General features: G+C 39.3%; 1 protein-coding gene across 2 annotated transcripts in view; it reads left to right on the top strand.

Annotated features, from left to right (window-relative positions):
* LOC112159634 (ERC protein 2) overlaps nt 1-14,588 on the top strand; it is a 157,683-nt gene extending 143,095 nt beyond the window's left edge. For both annotated transcript variants that reach the window (XM_024293844.2, XM_024293845.2), the window contains exon 20: nt 13,331-14,588. The gene's annotated coding sequence lies outside the window, so the exon portion shown is untranslated. The remainder of the gene's footprint in view (nt 1-13,330) is intronic.
* Nucleotides 14,589-17,103: the final 2,515 nt, after the last annotated feature.

Genomic DNA, 17,103 nt, shown 5'->3' with positions numbered 1-17,103 from the left:
GCGTTACAGCGAGGATGAAAGTAATTAGTTAGATTACTAAATTACTTGATTTATAACGCCGTTAGTAACGTCGTTATACTTAAACGGCCTTAGTCCCAACACTGGTACTGTCTGTTTCTAAGATCTAATTGAATTGTAACACAGTTTGTTAAAAAGCAGGTAAGTACCACCTTAAAATTCCCCAATATGACTGCAGCATGCCCATAGAAAGACCTTACCAAACACATGAACACAGACACTGGCAACCCTGAATAATGTTGTGTGGTACTGATATACACATTACACACAGATTCCATTCGAGTCAGTCAGCCTCTATGGCTGTATGTGTGTGTGTGTCAACTATACGGGCAGAGTGTTTTGAGTGTGAGCGCTGCACCATCTGAAAGAGGTCTATTGGTGAAAACGTTTAAGCCATCATCATTAGAGTTGTTGGTCGAGAAGTATGTTTCAGTGAAGAATGTAATTGGCCAGTCATAGTGCTATGTAATCTTCTCATATTCTATGAAAACAGCAAAGGCTATTGGGCATAATGACCTGTTTAAGGTGGGACCTTCCCATGTTAAACACACAGCACTTTAGCCTGATCCAGGCTGGGTCTGAAAAAACAGACAACTGTGGAATATTAGACGTACCTCAGAAACTATTAAACCCATTTGTTACACCGCACAACAAAACGTTGAGGTGAAACAAGGTTGCACAGATTTGATGTTCTCTACCAACATGCCTGTATCAAAATAATAGAAGTGCTTTAGTTGCAATGCTCTTTTTGATGATTCCAGGGATCTTTTCATAGATGCACCGGGTATTTTTTCCTCACCTTTTCAAAGAAAAAATTTAAAAAGTTTATTTTTTTTTCTAAATAAACCTTTGGAATTTCTTCATGACCTGGATGATTGAGAATCTACAGAGATTTCTTTAGCTTTGTTATTTTACAGTTTTCTTGTCTTTTTTGTCCATCTGATCACTGGTTTATTCATGAATGTATGTGCTATTGTGACAATTACTAACTTGTATGTTTATTGTCTTCTAACTGATGTTTGTAGTGTTTTTTTTCCACTGTTTCAGTTTTTAGCAAATGTATTTTGTCCTCACAAATATTAGTGATTTTGCTTTTTGTATCTATTTTGATCATAGCATATATTTTAGTGGATAGTCTGGTTTCAGTTCTTTCACTCCTGCCATGGCTAACATATATTTTTTGTCTTATAAAATAAGTTCCAAGAACATTTTTTGTCCATCTTTATCGTGTTATCTCATTAGTTTTTGTTTCCCGACAGATGATTGGTGACTTTATGCTTATCTGTGCTTTTGTACATAACTGCTCAATGGTTCATTGCCTTTGTCCCATACTAGATGTTCATTCATTCCTTCTTATTCGGTGTTACCTGCATCTACTAATCAACAGGTTCATATCAAGACAGATTTTACAGGATTTTTTTTTCGTCTTAGTCTGTTTTTTTCTGTCTTCTCAGACCTAAACCAGTTGCCCTTACTGAGCCTGGTAGCAATTCAATAAAGGCAAGTTAAATAAAGGCTTTACTTTCTTTAATTATGCTGAAGTCATTTTTTAGTGAATTTAATGTGTTGTTCTGTTCAGTGCAAAAATGGTTCTGGACAAACACTGTTCAGTGTGAATTCAAAATTTTACTTTTTTAAGTAGAAACTTTGCATTTCATACTGTAGTATGAAATGGAGTCAGGACCTCTCAGCAGATACAGCTGTATCCATGTGTATTTTTAAGTGTGTTTGTGTCTTCTGGAGGGTGGAAGGTTCCATATTCCCCGTGTCCTGTTTTCAGGAGGAAGAGAACAATAATGAAAGGTTTGGAGAGAGATGGCACATTGATGACATAGCCTCATGTTCACCCCCCCTCTGGATATGACCACTCAATATTAAATCTATCCATCATGTGGCTAAACCTGAGTCCCATGTGCTTTCTGTACCACTCAAGCACGATGTCCACTGTACATGTGGTAGTCTCATCATTCTTCTTCTCATATGGAGCATGCAGACTCACTCCTGCAATGTCTCAGTGTATAATTCTGAGTAGTTTTTAGTACGTCTCCTAAAATGGTAGTTTCATGGTATTTCTCTGGTTTCCGGAATAGACTTCCCACAAGCTTATGCACATCTTTAACCCTTTAACAACGGAGATGTCACCAGAGAGACATACTGTAACTTATCGAGTGTTCATGCGATCTCCACTTCAGAATCTCCTAGAATTGGGTTCATGGTTAAAGAGTTAAAGCAGTCAAAAGAACGCAAACACCGGAGCTAAAGCTCAGTTTGTGAGTTCCACGCTACTTTGCTGAACATACTGTTCAATTAAGACGAATGTGTGAGGGACAGAGATGTTTTCGAGGAGTTTTTTGTGTGTCTTTGTGTGAGTGTCAAGTGCTTGGGCATTGTCACCTGTTCCTTGGTCCTCTTTAGACTCTGTCTCTGAGTGAGCCTTTGATCTCGTCAACAGGAGATTCCTATGGTGTGAAATAGCCCCGACCAGATTTACTCAATGAAAGAGCAGGCTTTAACCACTGTTATTACCCTTTTTTTAGAATGTCTCTTCTTGTCTCCAGACTCTACTCTTTTTTGTAGTCTTTCTGGTTTTTACAGGCTTTGTTGTTTTCTTGTAATTTTATAAATTTCCAGCCAGGACATGGGGGATGGTAAATGGTTGGGGGTAGGGGTTTAAAGTGTACACTACAGTTTATTTAATCAGTATTTCTTTCAGCAAGGGCCAAAGAGTACAGCTTTGCAGAGGTTGGAGCAATATACAAATCTTTTTTTTTTCTTCTTAGGACTACTAAAGTATGATTTTGCTCATAAAAGAATACTATTACTGTGATCCAATATTTACCAAAGTAACAAATAATCCAAAGTTTCCTGTCAGTCACAGCAGCCTTTACTTTTGTCCTTCAGAGGTTTTGACAGTCTCACTTCAATGTGCTATTTCTCACAGGTGTTCAGGCGTGTCTGTCTGAGCTGTCCAACTTGTGACAGAGCCTTGGTGGGGAAAGACACAATGTAATTATCCCTGTGAAACACTATCCATGTAAGACAAACACAGCACACATGTGTACTGGCAGTTACAGGAGCTGATGCTAATTTATTGCACTGAGCTGTGCAGTGTTTTGCGTTCTTTAAAACCAGAGGGACAACCAAAGAAGTGGAGTTGAGTCAACATAGAAAAAATTATGGTGACATTGTTTTCTCATCGCAGATTTAGCCTTCAGCCAAAAGTATAAAGAATAAGAGCTGGATCTTTACTGTATCATAGTTTAAGTGATTCAGGGATGATGCCAAGGCCAACAGCGCATACAGAGAGAGTAGAGAGAGAGAAATCCCTGTTTACTTAACTGCGACCAGGCACATTTACCACTCAGCTGGCTTGTGTAACCATAGAAATGTCATTGCATCACACTCAAAATGCACATTTTTGAAACATAAGTTCATGGTAAGTCTGACTTAAAAGTGTCAATTGCCCATTTGAAACAGGTCACTGTAATCAGTTTGCCTAAAAAAATGTAGCCGGAGCGACTGAATTTCCAGTGTTTGTTCTACGCAGACAATGTATTTAAACTTTTAGCTCAGACTTATGTGTGAATTCAGCAGGATCTCAGCAGGATAAAGTGTTCATAATAGTGCAAAAATGTAAATTTTCCATTGTAGTTGTTATCCTCATAGTGCAGCTCATAAAAACTAAAGGCGATGCACTCACAAGCACAAAGAATGAATGCTGTACTAAAGCAGTCTGGAATATATGACTCCAACTGTCAAAGTCTTTTGTAGTGTATTCTTTTTCTAAACAAAAAAAAAACTCAGCATCTGAGCACAGAATGAAATAATGTGAACTTTATTCTCCCATCACTTAGTTTTGGAACTGCTTGAGGAGCTAATCTATAACCTCGGTCTATATAAACAGTAGGGATGATTGGAACATTCAGATTTCATTTTGGTGTTCATTTGAGTATTTGAGCACTGTTTTGAGACAGTTTTGAAAAACTGCGGCCCTATCCTTTAAAGTTTAAGTGTCCAACTGTTTCAGTATCAACTGCACTCATTGTATTTTCTAGCCACAAGTGGTGAAGGGAAAAGTTAGAGTCCATCCAAAAGCAGCAACTCACATTTCTGTAATTTTTTTTTTTTTTTTGCCATTTTTCTTTGTTTTTCAAACAGCAATGTTATTCTTGGGGAGTCTCTACAAACTCTACAGATTCCTGGAATCTAACTCTGTGCAGTGCGATTATTTTCTACCTTTCTCTTCCTCAAAGTCATACCACTGAATGCTTATGTGTGTTACATATTCACCAACTGTTTCGGTGGACTTCCCCTTTAAAAGCTACAGCTGTCACACGTCATTACAGCAAACTGGAAGAGAGATGTCAGGTATTGCAGTTAAACAGAACCATTCAAATATGTGGAGAAATCTGAGTGATGGTTGAAAGTCACAGTCTGTGACCTGAGAAAGCTTCTACTAAACATCAGCACATGACCTTGCTTGGGAGGCCTGAATTCTTTCAGCCTTAAGCCGATACTATTCCCACCACCACCCAGACTAAATGGACAGAGTTCACACATAAACATATATATAGTAACATTTTGTACTGGAAGTTTTCAAAAACTTTCCTTAAAGATACTTTAGTATAAAATCTTTTTTTTTTTCTTACTTTGCCCAGATTTTATTATAATATGTAAAAAAAAGTTGTCTCTTTATTTCCACATCACAGACTTTCACACACAGCCAGAACACGTCTAGATCCACTAGAGCGGCTGATCTACTATACATAATTCTTGATATATTGGGAAAATATATTTGCATAGCATAACCTGCACTTGTAAATGTCAAGTGTGCGCCTGTGTGCCGTCAATGTGGATCACTCTACCTCTTCTTTTTTTTTTTTTTTTTTATGTGTGAATGGTGCTTTCAGCAGTAAATATCATAAAACTCTGAGTTGTTTTGTCACAGCCAATGAAGATTATTTACTTTCTCGCTACAGGGGGAGCCAAACCTGTCACTTTCTACGATGCTTATTTATGATCCACCGTGTCTGCCTTCAGGTTTTATGGACAAGACTTACAATTTTTATAAATTTACATGTTTTAAGGTCTAAAGGTACTTGAGATGCTTTTTTTATTGCTCATCTGCAGAGTTAAATTTCTAATCACCTTATTGGGTGTTTTTCTGACCCCGTCAAGTGCCCCTGTGGATCACTTAAGGTCATCGCTATTTCCTTTTTTTTTCCATTGAGGTGTCACTGCTACTTTCTCACAAGCGAAATGCTGCAACTGAGTTATTTCACGCTTTCCTACTCTTTTTGTCCGACTTCCCAGAAAACTACTGCAGATAATAACAAAAAAAATACTTGTCATGTGCCTTTTAAGAGATTGTTGTTGCAAAAAAAGTACCATCCTCTAAATCCTTGAATTGCTGTCTTTGCAATATCTTTTTCCTGCTCAGAGTTTATCCCAGCTGTGAAAGGTGCTCTGCTCAAAATAAGACACCTAAAATAAGTTTCTAAGCTTTTTTTTTTTCTCTTATTCCTCCATTCTTTCATATTGACACAGATGTCATACTAAAGTAGAGATCACTTCAAGACCACCAAGCATTGTAAAAGCCTCTCTCCTTATCCCTAGCGTATATCATATATGCCTCATGTCCTGGGGCTATACTGACCCCAAGAGCACCAAACAGACTTCGCTGACAACATGATTGGTTCTTTCTGAGACCAGCTTTACCTGCCGCTAAGCACTATTGCAGGGCAGGGGTGGAGCAAAATATTCAAGTATCATTTTGTGTCAATATAAAAAGGCAAAAAAAACTACTGTTGTCTTTAAGTTTATAAACAGCAGAATAAAAAATATACATAAAGAAATCTAAAAAACAGTCTATAAGTGCTCTGAGGATGATAAAAACATATTTTATCAGATTTTTTTTGGTGCAGCTGTTCCAAATACACAGTTACACATATGTATGCACACATGCAGAAACACAGCGTCTTCGTTATTTGCTGAACTGTTTTAAGTGATGCTAAATAGATGTGAGATGACCAAGCTAAACCAAACCAAATCATTTCAAATGCAAAGCCTGTTTTCTATTGTCTCTGAGCCCGTGCAGCAGGCACACATCTGCACTGAAGTAGACCTTAAACTTTGCTCTAATTACATTAAGTTCAAGTTCAGGAATCCCTTGCTTTGTTTTAGATTAGGTTCGGTAATCAGTCATATTTTATTTATGTAGGTTATACTAGTCATGCACTGATTGATAAAATCTGAAGGGTAGCTCTTGTCACATGTGTTCGGCTGCATCAGATTCTGCCGGAGCAGGGAAGTGGATTCTGTGTCTCCTATCTGGTGTGATACAGGGGCAACGAGAAAAGAAACTGAACTGAGGGCAATAAAGAACAGATGGAGGGACAGGGAGTCTGTGGGCAGTTAAAGAGAGGAAGCAACAAGTTGGGTCTGCAGCGAAAACTAATGAGTCGGTGGAGTTGGTGCTGTCTTGAGAAGACATCAAGAGGAGGGTGGAGCATTAAACGGCAGTAAAGGACATGGATTGCAGCTCTAATGAGAACTTCAGTAGTTTTTTCTTTTTTTTTCTCTTGATTAGACATTCCCAAATGTAAAGAAATGTAAAGGGCCAGAAACACAGATTGGTTTTCATGCAGCAGCAGTTTTCCTTTCTTTTTCATCTTTAACCCCTTGAAGCCTGAAATTACTTCTCTTTTTGCTTTCAAGTTGATGCTAAATTAAGGTACATTTGGAGCAGAAGTGATTTGATCATCAAGGGGTTGAATAAAAACAAAGGTTTTAACTGGGGAGAACTTTAAATTTCCTCTAAAGACATGTTCTAATAACATTAAATTTACATCAACTCTCAAATATATAATTTTCTTCATACATGGAATTTTGTGTAAACCTCACCCCCCCCCCTGCATGTACTTCCTGAAAGGATTAAACCTTCTAAGTGAACACCACCATGCACCTATAACCCCTTCCTACTTTAAGTATTTATTATTATTATTATTATTACTAAGCCCTCCACTCTTCCTCTTGTACCCACATAAGTATGCACCACAGCTATAGTCAAGCATCCACTCTGCAGATTTTTTTCTTTTCGTTAAATGGGGGTGAGAGGCTGCTACCGTGTCAGTCGGTATCGGTCTCTTATCGGACCATCAGACTACCCTCAGATTCTCTTTCCAGATGGAGGTGAGATAGGGCTTCAGAGGCCCGGACTCCCGCAAACTCTAAGAGCATGGAGGCCTCCCCTGATCTCCTACCTGATGCAGATGCTTTAATGTGGGCTCAGGTTTCACGTGTCTCCCCTGCCCGGCTGGGCCTGCACTGCTTTCAAGATGCAGACGTGTTCGGGCCTCTTGATGTAGGCCCCGGTTCTGTTGGGCCTCCTCTGCTCTTTGTCAAGGTTAAGCCCCGGGGTCAAGGTGTTGTTATGGTGCGCCAGAAAGATCACTAAGGCAGCAGCGCTCTCCTCTTTGTGCAAAAATCAAGTACAGTGGTGTGTTGTATACGAAGGCTTGACACTTAAGCAGCTGGCCCACAGCAGAGCCCTTGAATTTTCTTTCGGTAACAAAAACACTGCCAATCACACTTTCCCTCGTGAATCATCCAGACAAAAAAGCTTGAAGGATTTAGAGTGAGATTAGGTAGGGAAGAAATTCTAAGCTCGAAGAGTGACAGATCAAAAGGGAGGGGGATGACAGATAGAATTCCATGCAGGTTTTGTTGCACAAACTTGTATTTTGTACCTGCTTGAACACTATGCATTTTATGGACATACTTTTCTTTTTGCCTTGGGGGGGATTTCACATGATTAGGGAATCTTTGAACCTGTCTCGCCAATAACTTTTTTTTTTTTGTTTTTATCCCCATCATCTGATGTGTGGGCCAACACATTTGTCCGCATGGATTTCAACAGGCGTGCTCATGTCTTAAACCAGCATTCTTTCTGGGTAAAGTGAAGTGTGTGGCGGGCTGCTTGTGTCAGCAAAATGTGTCAAAACAACACGAGGAGCAGGTACCTCAGATTCCACCCTTATCGTTTTTGCACTGGCACACCTTGGCTGGACTCAAAACTCACCTCCACAGAGGGCCCGACATCATTCCTCATCGGATTAGAGGGGTGGGGGACAGAAAGATGAAGGAGGGGGGTTAGGAGGAGGACTTGTTTTTAAGTTTGCCGAATCTTTAGTCGTGTCTCTGTTCAAGTTGGAAGTTATTTAAATGTTTAAGCAAATGAAAACTTCATAAAAAAATACTCTAGCTGCTGATTCTTTCTTATGATGCATGAGATATAATTTTTTCTAACAACAGTCAACTCCACCTAGTGGTCTTTACAATAAACACATTTGCTGTGAAAAAAATGAACTGTCAGTGTAACAGATATAAACTATCTTTATAGATAACATTAGGATCAGAGTTAGATTAATGATGCATACACATAATTTGTACATAAATTATATCAGAGATGAGGTTTTTAACAATCCATTAAAACATGATGTTTGTAAGCCTGCTCAGCATCCTTTCCTGGCATCCATGAGCTTTGCTCACACTTACTTTCACCCAGCATGTGTTTGCTCAGATGAAGGAAATTATGTAATTAGGCTGTGAGGAATTGTTTTCTTTCACTCTTTACCCCCCACCTCCCACTCCGCCTTTGCCCCCTCTGTCTTTCCTTCCCTCCCTCCTTTTTTCCACTCTCTTTGTCTCGTTTTTGGTCCTTCTGACTGCAGGAGATGATTCCTTTTTTTAACCTGAGCCACACCTTCGCTCATTCATTTGACTTTCGTGAAAGAAAATAAAGGTTTACTTTACAGATTCATCACTGAAGAGCGGCTTTATTAAACATCAAAGGGCGGAGTCTTTATGGATGGACGCTTTGGGTGTTTCTGTTGGGTAGCACCAGGCGAGATGGGTTTGGAGGTACAAAGAGGCAATACCAAAGAGCGGTGGGTTAGGGATGGGGGTGCAGACCTGGCATTTTGCTCTCTAATTCTAGCCGGCCTGGAGGCCTGGAGCGCTAAGAAGGGCCTCACTGTTGCTCTCTGGATCAGCCAGGTATTGCTTACATAAAAAGCAAGTGAAAACAGCTGTAGGGATAATTAGCTTGATTCTCCATTACATGCCATGAGGGCCAATAACTAAAAAATGGAGTTTTGTTTGGGTTAGAGCTGCAGCCCCAACCAGGAGGAAGTTGTAAAAGTCAGGCTGAGAAAAGAAAGGAGGATGAAAAAAAAGAGAAATTGAGGGATAAACGAGTAAGCTCTCAAAGTAACTGTTGCAGAGCAGGTATTCTATGTTCCTGTGAGTTGCATTGTGGACAAGAGTGCAGAAATATGTGTGCTTTCTAACTGAGCAAACACATGAACACAAAAAATGCCTTTTTTTTATTTGTGTCGTGTTTTGGGGGGATTATTTCTTATAAAATGATGTTTTTATCAAATATTCAATTAAAAATGACATTTATATTTGCTGTGTTGATTCAGCTTGAGCACTTTCTTACAAGAGGGCAAAACTAAAGTCAGTTTTCCCTCAAGTCAGCATTTGACTTATTGACTCTGCTAAGCTCTACAGCAAACCACTAAAAATAAAGGAGTAATGATTTGTTTGTCTAGTTTTGTTAAGCCAAAAATTCTTAGAGCTCCACAACTTTAAACCTTTTATTTCTTAGCAAAAGCTTATCAGAAATGTGGAATTTGGTTTTATCTCAATTTTAAATCGATTTTGTGAAGTTAATACTCCAAAAATGCTCATGGACAACACTAATTGGATAAAAACAAATGTTTTTTTTTGACAACTGCTAATTCTCCCCACATGTTCATGAGCTTTAAACAAACAAATAAGTAAATAACAATAATACATTACATCATTCCATACAAATAATCAATTTAAATAGACTCACGATGTTCCTTTAATATGAACCAGCTTTGACCAGATTTAGGTGGCTCCACAAGTTGATGTGTACATCATCATGTCCCTCTCATTTTGTACTTTTTGAGAAAAGAGCAAGAGACAAAAGTTGAAATCTATTAAAAGCCTTCCATCTGGGAGAATGTTTTATTTGCACAGTTTACACGCTTTCACAGCACAGGATGAGGAAAAAAAGATCATTAAAAATTGAACCAATTGAAATTTCCATGTATTTACATTGTACAATTGATCACTTGTTTTTGTGAAATGAATGTTTGCTCTTATGTACTGCATATTTTCGAAAATAGGCCTCCCCTCTTTGATTTTTCACTGCTCTGGTCCTTTTAAAAAAATTGTACCCACAAATTCGGTCTCCTGGTTCCATCTCGTTTCTTGTCTTACATCTTTTCTCTTTGGTGGGGAGAGCTGAGGAAGGAGCAAAATCTTTGTACTGGTAATTGAATTTAGCATGTTTCTAGTTTTTTTCTAGCAGGAGTGAAAGAACATCAACCACAAGGTAATTTCAAGTGAAAGAGCAGCACTCTAGCATTGGTGGTCCCCAAACTTTACAAGGATCCATTTAACAGGCCGTTTATACTAGTGCACTTAAAGACAAGAAGAGTTTCAACCACTCACATCCCGACTCCTAGATTTGATATCCAATCCTCAGGCTTGTGGAGCTTGTGAAAAAAAACCATTAGCAAAGTTGACACCTAACAGCCCGAGAGGACTTTCCTTTTTTGGGGGCACTTTACCCAGAATTTGGAAGAACACAAGGACACCAAACCTCAATATTCTAGTGAAGATTCAGTAGAAGTACAGGGAAAAGTTAAGGTTTTCTAGAAAGAAACTGACAGAGTCTGCAGGGAGCATTTTATAACATTATTAAATAAATCATGTTTTTCTATCTACAGACCCTGGCTCAACAAGTATTAATATGAGAAAGCGTTCACCTCATCTGATCCTGCCATCAAGTATGGGAAGAGTGGAAGAACAGGGAGGAGGATTAGGGTTACAGAGGGAGTAAAAGATTGGAATGGCTGATTGGAGCTCAAGGCAGAGAGAGAAATTATATTTTGCCATGTACAAATGTGCATGTTTGTCATTTTCAGACTTTCAGAAAGCTTGTTTTATGCGTAGTGGTTCAACAGGATAATTTAATGGATACATCTGTTCTGCTGGAATGGGTTTCAAATTGTTTCAAATTTATCAGTTGCTATTTTTTGAAGAATAGTCTGGAGTGAGCCAGACTTCTGCCACCGATCCGAATAAGTTACAAAACTTGGTTTAGGCCAGGATTTGGAAAATGATATTACATCATATTTTGATTCATTTGTTCTTGAAATTCAAAAGATATATTCTTAAATTGATGCTGAATGAAATTGAATTGTCAAAATAAACTAATTATTGTGAATATGGCAGAAATTGGGTTTGAAAAGCACATACTGAAAATGGCTTGTAGGATGTGTCATGAGCAGCCTCATGAAAAGTTCTGGCTGCTGATGTTTGGTTGTCAAAAGCGGATTTCTCAAAATTGATGGTTTCCAGTGACACTTAAGCTCAGGAAAACAAAATGTAATATAGTTTTAGCACTTTGTCACAAGGAGCTGACATGTAAAACAATCACAGGTCACGAATGCCCACAGCCACAGCGCTACATTTACTCATTACCAACATCAGCACCCGCGTCACGTGTGACTTTGTGAAGTGAAAACGTCTGTTGTGTGGCGGTATTGAGGCGTTGACAGAGAAGAAAGAGGAGCGCTCTTCAAACACATCTACAGGCACGTCATGCTCTCCATTTATGCTCTGCCAGGGGCCATATTTGTTGATTCTTGGGCCCCAAAATCATTAATTTAAGTGCAGACAACAGGCAAAGAAACCTGAGAACGGTGTCCAGTGCACATTCCTTATTTCAAACTCACATGCGTGTGCAGGCACAGACATTTAGCCGGTGACACATCCATGCAAGCCTGGTTACATGTGTACACGCTTATGGCCTGTGTTGCATAACAAATGATGGCTCTTTAACTGACTGTTTATTTGTTTCTGAGTGTAATGGATGGTCCTTCTTGGCGTATCAGAGTTTAGACATACTCTTTACAAATGAAGGAAAAAAATCCTTTTATAGACACATTTTCAGTCTAGGTGCCACTATTGCACTGCTAATTTTGGAATTTGTGTCCTTGCACACCCTATGCCCTATTATGCCCCATCAACAAGTAAAGTTTATCTTTGGTTTTTCACAAGCCCGTCTGCAGTGACTGATGGTTGCGTCATCAGTGATTGGTGGTTATTTTGAGGCCTGTTTGCTCAGCCAATGAGGCGCCCCCAGCAAACTAGACATACATCATTGTTTCACAGCCCTAAGGAATGAAGTGACTTGTTGCTGACTGCCTGAATAACAGACACATTCCAATAGCTTTTTTCTCCTTTTTTTTTTATTAATGAACACTTGATGTCTGGGGGGCTGTCGTATGCATTTAAGGGATTTTTAAGGACCTCTGAAGACAGTTGCAGGAGGGAAATGGTCTCACTAAAACAAAACTAAATCCTTTCTCTTTGTTTAGTCAGGGGGTCTGCAACTTTTGCCAGTAAAAGAGACATTTAGGCCTGTTTGGTACAGATCTAAACCGAATAGGAAATGCAAAGCTTTTTTTTTTTTTTTTACCCCTTCAGGAAAATTTTAAACCACTTTGCATCATCACATTGTCTCGTCGTTTTTATAATAAATCTAAATTATGTTATTTTTGGGCGCAAATAAATACATAAATATTAAGATAAACTGGAATTTTAACAAAAAATAAAGTTGTTTTTTACTTTTGACAGAAGCTCATATGACTTTTTTTCAAAATAAAAGACTTCCTGTCCCAAACAGTAACATTCAATTGAAACAAATATATTTCTAAACAATGCAAGAAAAACTTTTTCTCTTGTTATACTTTAGATTTACTTTGGTGGGCCATCATCCACTTTCATACTTACTACTTCTTAAGGATCCAGTATAAAAAATAGATGAAGAACACACAAATTTATATATTTTAGCCACTCCCATTTGAATAGCTACTAACCCTTGTTGTACGCTTAAGATAAAATGCACTTTAAAGTCATAAAATGAACTAAACAATCAGAAAGTTCAGACGTTTTACCAAATATATTAAATTAATGCTAAGTTATCAACCCTTACTTTTAAAAATGACTTCTTTAGCCAGAGATCCAGTGTGTAGGGGTAAAAGCATGTGGCTCCGGAGCCTCAGGTTTCTGGTTTAGTCTGAATTCTGAGTAATACTTTTTTAGAAATAAATACTTTCGATCATTTTATATTTTATACAGTTTTAATATGTTACATTTATTTGCACTTTATTTTTCAGTAACCATTTTTTTTCTCAAAATCTTCCCCCAGAGCCACGGAACTGTTGGGCTTCAAGCATCGGCTGATGTTGCTCCATCATCGTGACCATCTGGTTCAGAAGCAGACATCCACACAAACTCCTGTACCTCAAAGTACTGTAAGGCGTTTGGTGATGTGATGATTGGAAATGCTTCATTGTTCTGAAGAATATCGTTTTCACTGACAAATGCAGTGACGCCCCCCTCCCCAGGGGTAAATGTCCCACACCGGAGCATCAGCCACAAGTGTGGAATCTCAAGGTATTGGCAAGTCCTGACTATCTATGGCTGTTTTCAATAGACTGCAAGCTGGATTTATTTTACGGTGCCATGGTGCTACAAAGTCCTGGCTTCACATCAACCAACAGTCACTAACGCTGCTGTCTGCCGTGAGCTTGACAGGCCTGAGTCAGCGGAATAAAACCATAAACCCATGCCAGTCTTGGTCTGGTTTATGTTGGCATGAATGTGTTTACTTCTGCAGCTAAATATCAAAAATGTGTAAATATGACAACATGGGACTTCAAAATCAACAATCCACAGAGACCTTCTGGATGTGCTGTGCCAAAGGAGCCGTTCCCAGGCTGCTGGGACCAATTCATGAGATGGAACTGCGACTGAATTCAACATTCTTCCTTAAACCACTTCAGTTACTCACTTGTCCATCTCCAGTTTCCTGCACAGAGAGAAACAAGAAAACACACACTTGGGCTTGAAGATGGCCCAACAAACAGTTTGAGTATCAGCTTCCACCATCCATGAAAATCGGGACTTTATTTAACAAGGTGGGAAACGGAGCTGAGCTCGCATGAAGCATAAGCAGCGTGTTTATATGTTTTTCCTTGTGCTTCAGCCTGATATGTGTGTGTTTAATGAACCAACATCATATTGTTTTTTGATTTTATACAATACGAGTGCCACTCTTATGCTTTTTTATGTAGCAGCTATGTGTGTCTTATCATGTTGACGAGTGATTTGTTTCGTCTATTTATTGATCCTGTGAATCCGTGTGATTATTATGAATACAATGAAGTGACTTGCAATTGAAGACACTGTTATTGCTTTTTTTTCACTGTACTGTATGTTTGACCTGACTGACTGTGGGGTACAATGTGCAGTATTGTGATTTAACTGCGGCTGAACAGGGTGTCGCTTGTGGCAACTGTGAGAGTTTGGGGGCGGCAAACTGTTTTCACCCTTGGCTTTTTTTTTTCCATTAATTCCTGCAGCTGCGTTGTTTCTTTTGTTTGAATAAAACGTCGTTTTCACAAGAGCTGTGACGCGTGTTTCCTCAGGAAGATAATAACTCGAACACTCGTTTTAGTGGCAAATTTAGGCACAACAAATGAGTATTTTCCCAGGATTCAAGTTTTTGCCACTACTAATGGCTGCTACAACTGCACAGGACTCTTGCACTGATCAAGAAAGAATTCCTTCCAGTTTTCATGGTCTACCAATTCTTTCTCTTTCTCTCTCATAAACTCAGCCAGATGTTGCCCAGTTTTCTTCCTGAGGGAACGTGGGGGGATGGAGGCGTGGTAAGGCGCAGTGGAGGTGGGAGAGGGGGGAAGGGGTCCTGAATGGTGGCTGGGCATGTTTTAAGCGTTTTCTGATGCAGTCACAACATCCACTGATGTCGGTGGGAACCAGAACACCGGAGGTGGCATTTTCTGTAGTCTCCCCACTGAAATCTGAACAAAAAGTGAAGCTTCAAACTTTTTGTATTTAAAGTAATACCTCTGGATTAGAAAACATATTCAATGATTTATAGATCTTTATATGACAACAGCCTAAAAGCTTGTTGCACCACATCTGTGTAAATGTCCAAAATTCAATGCAAGAACGTGTAACAAAACATTTTCATTTTCTTATCTCCGGCTGCATCAACTCAAATCCTGCTAAGGTCTAGTGTGTAAAATGTTTAATTTGGCACCAGTCGGAGCTTCTGATTATTTTACATCAAAGCGTGTGATTTCGTGACTATAAGTGGGAGACTCAACAGTCTCCTCTTTATGCTGAAAAGTATTTTTAACCTCTTAAGGCGTGAGTTCTTGTTTGATATGGCTTTTATAAATGTCTTTTTGTTATTTGGGCTTTGATACAACGAAAAAGGTGAAATACTGAATCAATTAACAAAATTTATGTAATTTAATATTAAAATTATTAGTTTTATTTTATTTAAATAATGAGTTGATGGTTTACTTATCTCAAAAATGTAATTTGATAAAAAATAATATTTTTAAATGCAACACATAACAGAGCTTTTGCTAATTGAGCCAATGTTTCACTTTTTACAGTGCAGGATTAACTATTGTGGTAATATAAGCCAAAACGTGATGCCAACGCATGTAGACGCCAGGTATTAAGATGTTAAAGTCCCACTTCCATCATCGTATGATTCATGTTAGAAATGTTCCCAGTGCTTTTTTTATATTATGATGCTGTTTTCCTACATAAATGGCGGATTATCGCGTAAACCTACATGAGTTCTGCGTTTCGCGAGGCCAACAGCATGTCAGTGCAGCCATCCAGTAGCCAATATGAGATGGACCGCTCCTGCATTGCACCTGAGCTGCAGCTTGCCATGTGAGCTTAGGGTGAGTCTACTCCTACTTCCCAACATCCATCAGATGTCAGCTCAGACGAGAAAACAAAGACGCACGTGGATCTAGTCGTCTAGGATTGGATGTATCAGAATGGAACTGATTAGGGAGCTCAAGTAGCTTCTACATCAAACCTATAGACTTTTTCCAACATAATCTGATTCACAATGATTTGGATATACTCAGAAATGCAATTTTAAGATTATTATTATATTATTATTATTATTTACTATGTGAAAAATCCCACAAGAACATATTCAAAACACTAAAAACACAATTTTCATCGTTGTGGGTCTTAAAAACAAAGGATTTGGCACTGAAAGTGACTGATAGAACACTTTTTATTCCTTTTCATGGACCTTTCCTGATGTTAAGTCCATGCTACAACCCCCCTTCCATTCACTTACAATTGTTTTAATCATTTCCATGAATGGTATTCCATTGTTGTCTTGATCCAGGTGAGATTCCGTCCACGGTCACTGACGCATCACTTAATGCCCTCAGTGCGCACAGTTTCATCGAGGATGATCGAGCTGTGAACTGTCTGATCGCCCTCTCTGTTTAGAGATAGTGCGCCATAAGATAATAAATAGATGCACCGCAACGAGCGCACGGCCTCCAGGTGATGAGAGCAGCTTGTGTAAGCAGCACACAGGTTTGGACCCTCTTTTCCACATTCTACTGAGTGGTAACCTGATCTGCAGCCGGTGAAAATCCTCACTCTGCCCTGGTATGGATAAAGTAATAGCCTCGGGTGCTTTATAAGTTTATTTTAGGTAATAGAGACGCTTGTTTTGTTACAGCCTGTTCCGCCCTTTCCCCTCTCTCTGTCGCTCCTATCTCCAAAGTTTTTCCCTCCGCCGAAATTCCTCGCTTGTTGAGAGTTGGCTGCGGTGCGAGGCGCATGCGCTGTGCTGCATCTCTCCCCCTCTCAACCCCGTTGCAGCGTCCGAGCAGGTGAGAGAGGGAGGGATACTTTTGTGCGCTCCAGCGCAGACTGGCGCATACGCACGGTGTGGGAGCGAGACACGCTCGGAGCCCAAGCAAAGAAGCCGCAGCTGTCCACAGACCGTGTCCTTTTCCTCCCCGTGGAACCGAGCGCGCACCCCAAACGGACTGTTTGTAGGTTTTGGAGCATGCATTTCTGGGCCTGATTCATTTTTTAATGCTTCAGTGAGACGGG

The sequence above is a fragment of the Oryzias melastigma genome, linkage group LG7 (assembly GCF_002922805.2).
Source record: "Oryzias melastigma strain HK-1 linkage group LG7, ASM292280v2, whole genome shotgun sequence".
Taxonomy (NCBI): domain Eukaryota; kingdom Metazoa; phylum Chordata; class Actinopteri; order Beloniformes; family Adrianichthyidae; genus Oryzias; species Oryzias melastigma.
The sequence above is the reverse complement of the archived record's forward strand: the minus strand, read 5'-3'. Positions and strand labels throughout refer to the sequence as shown.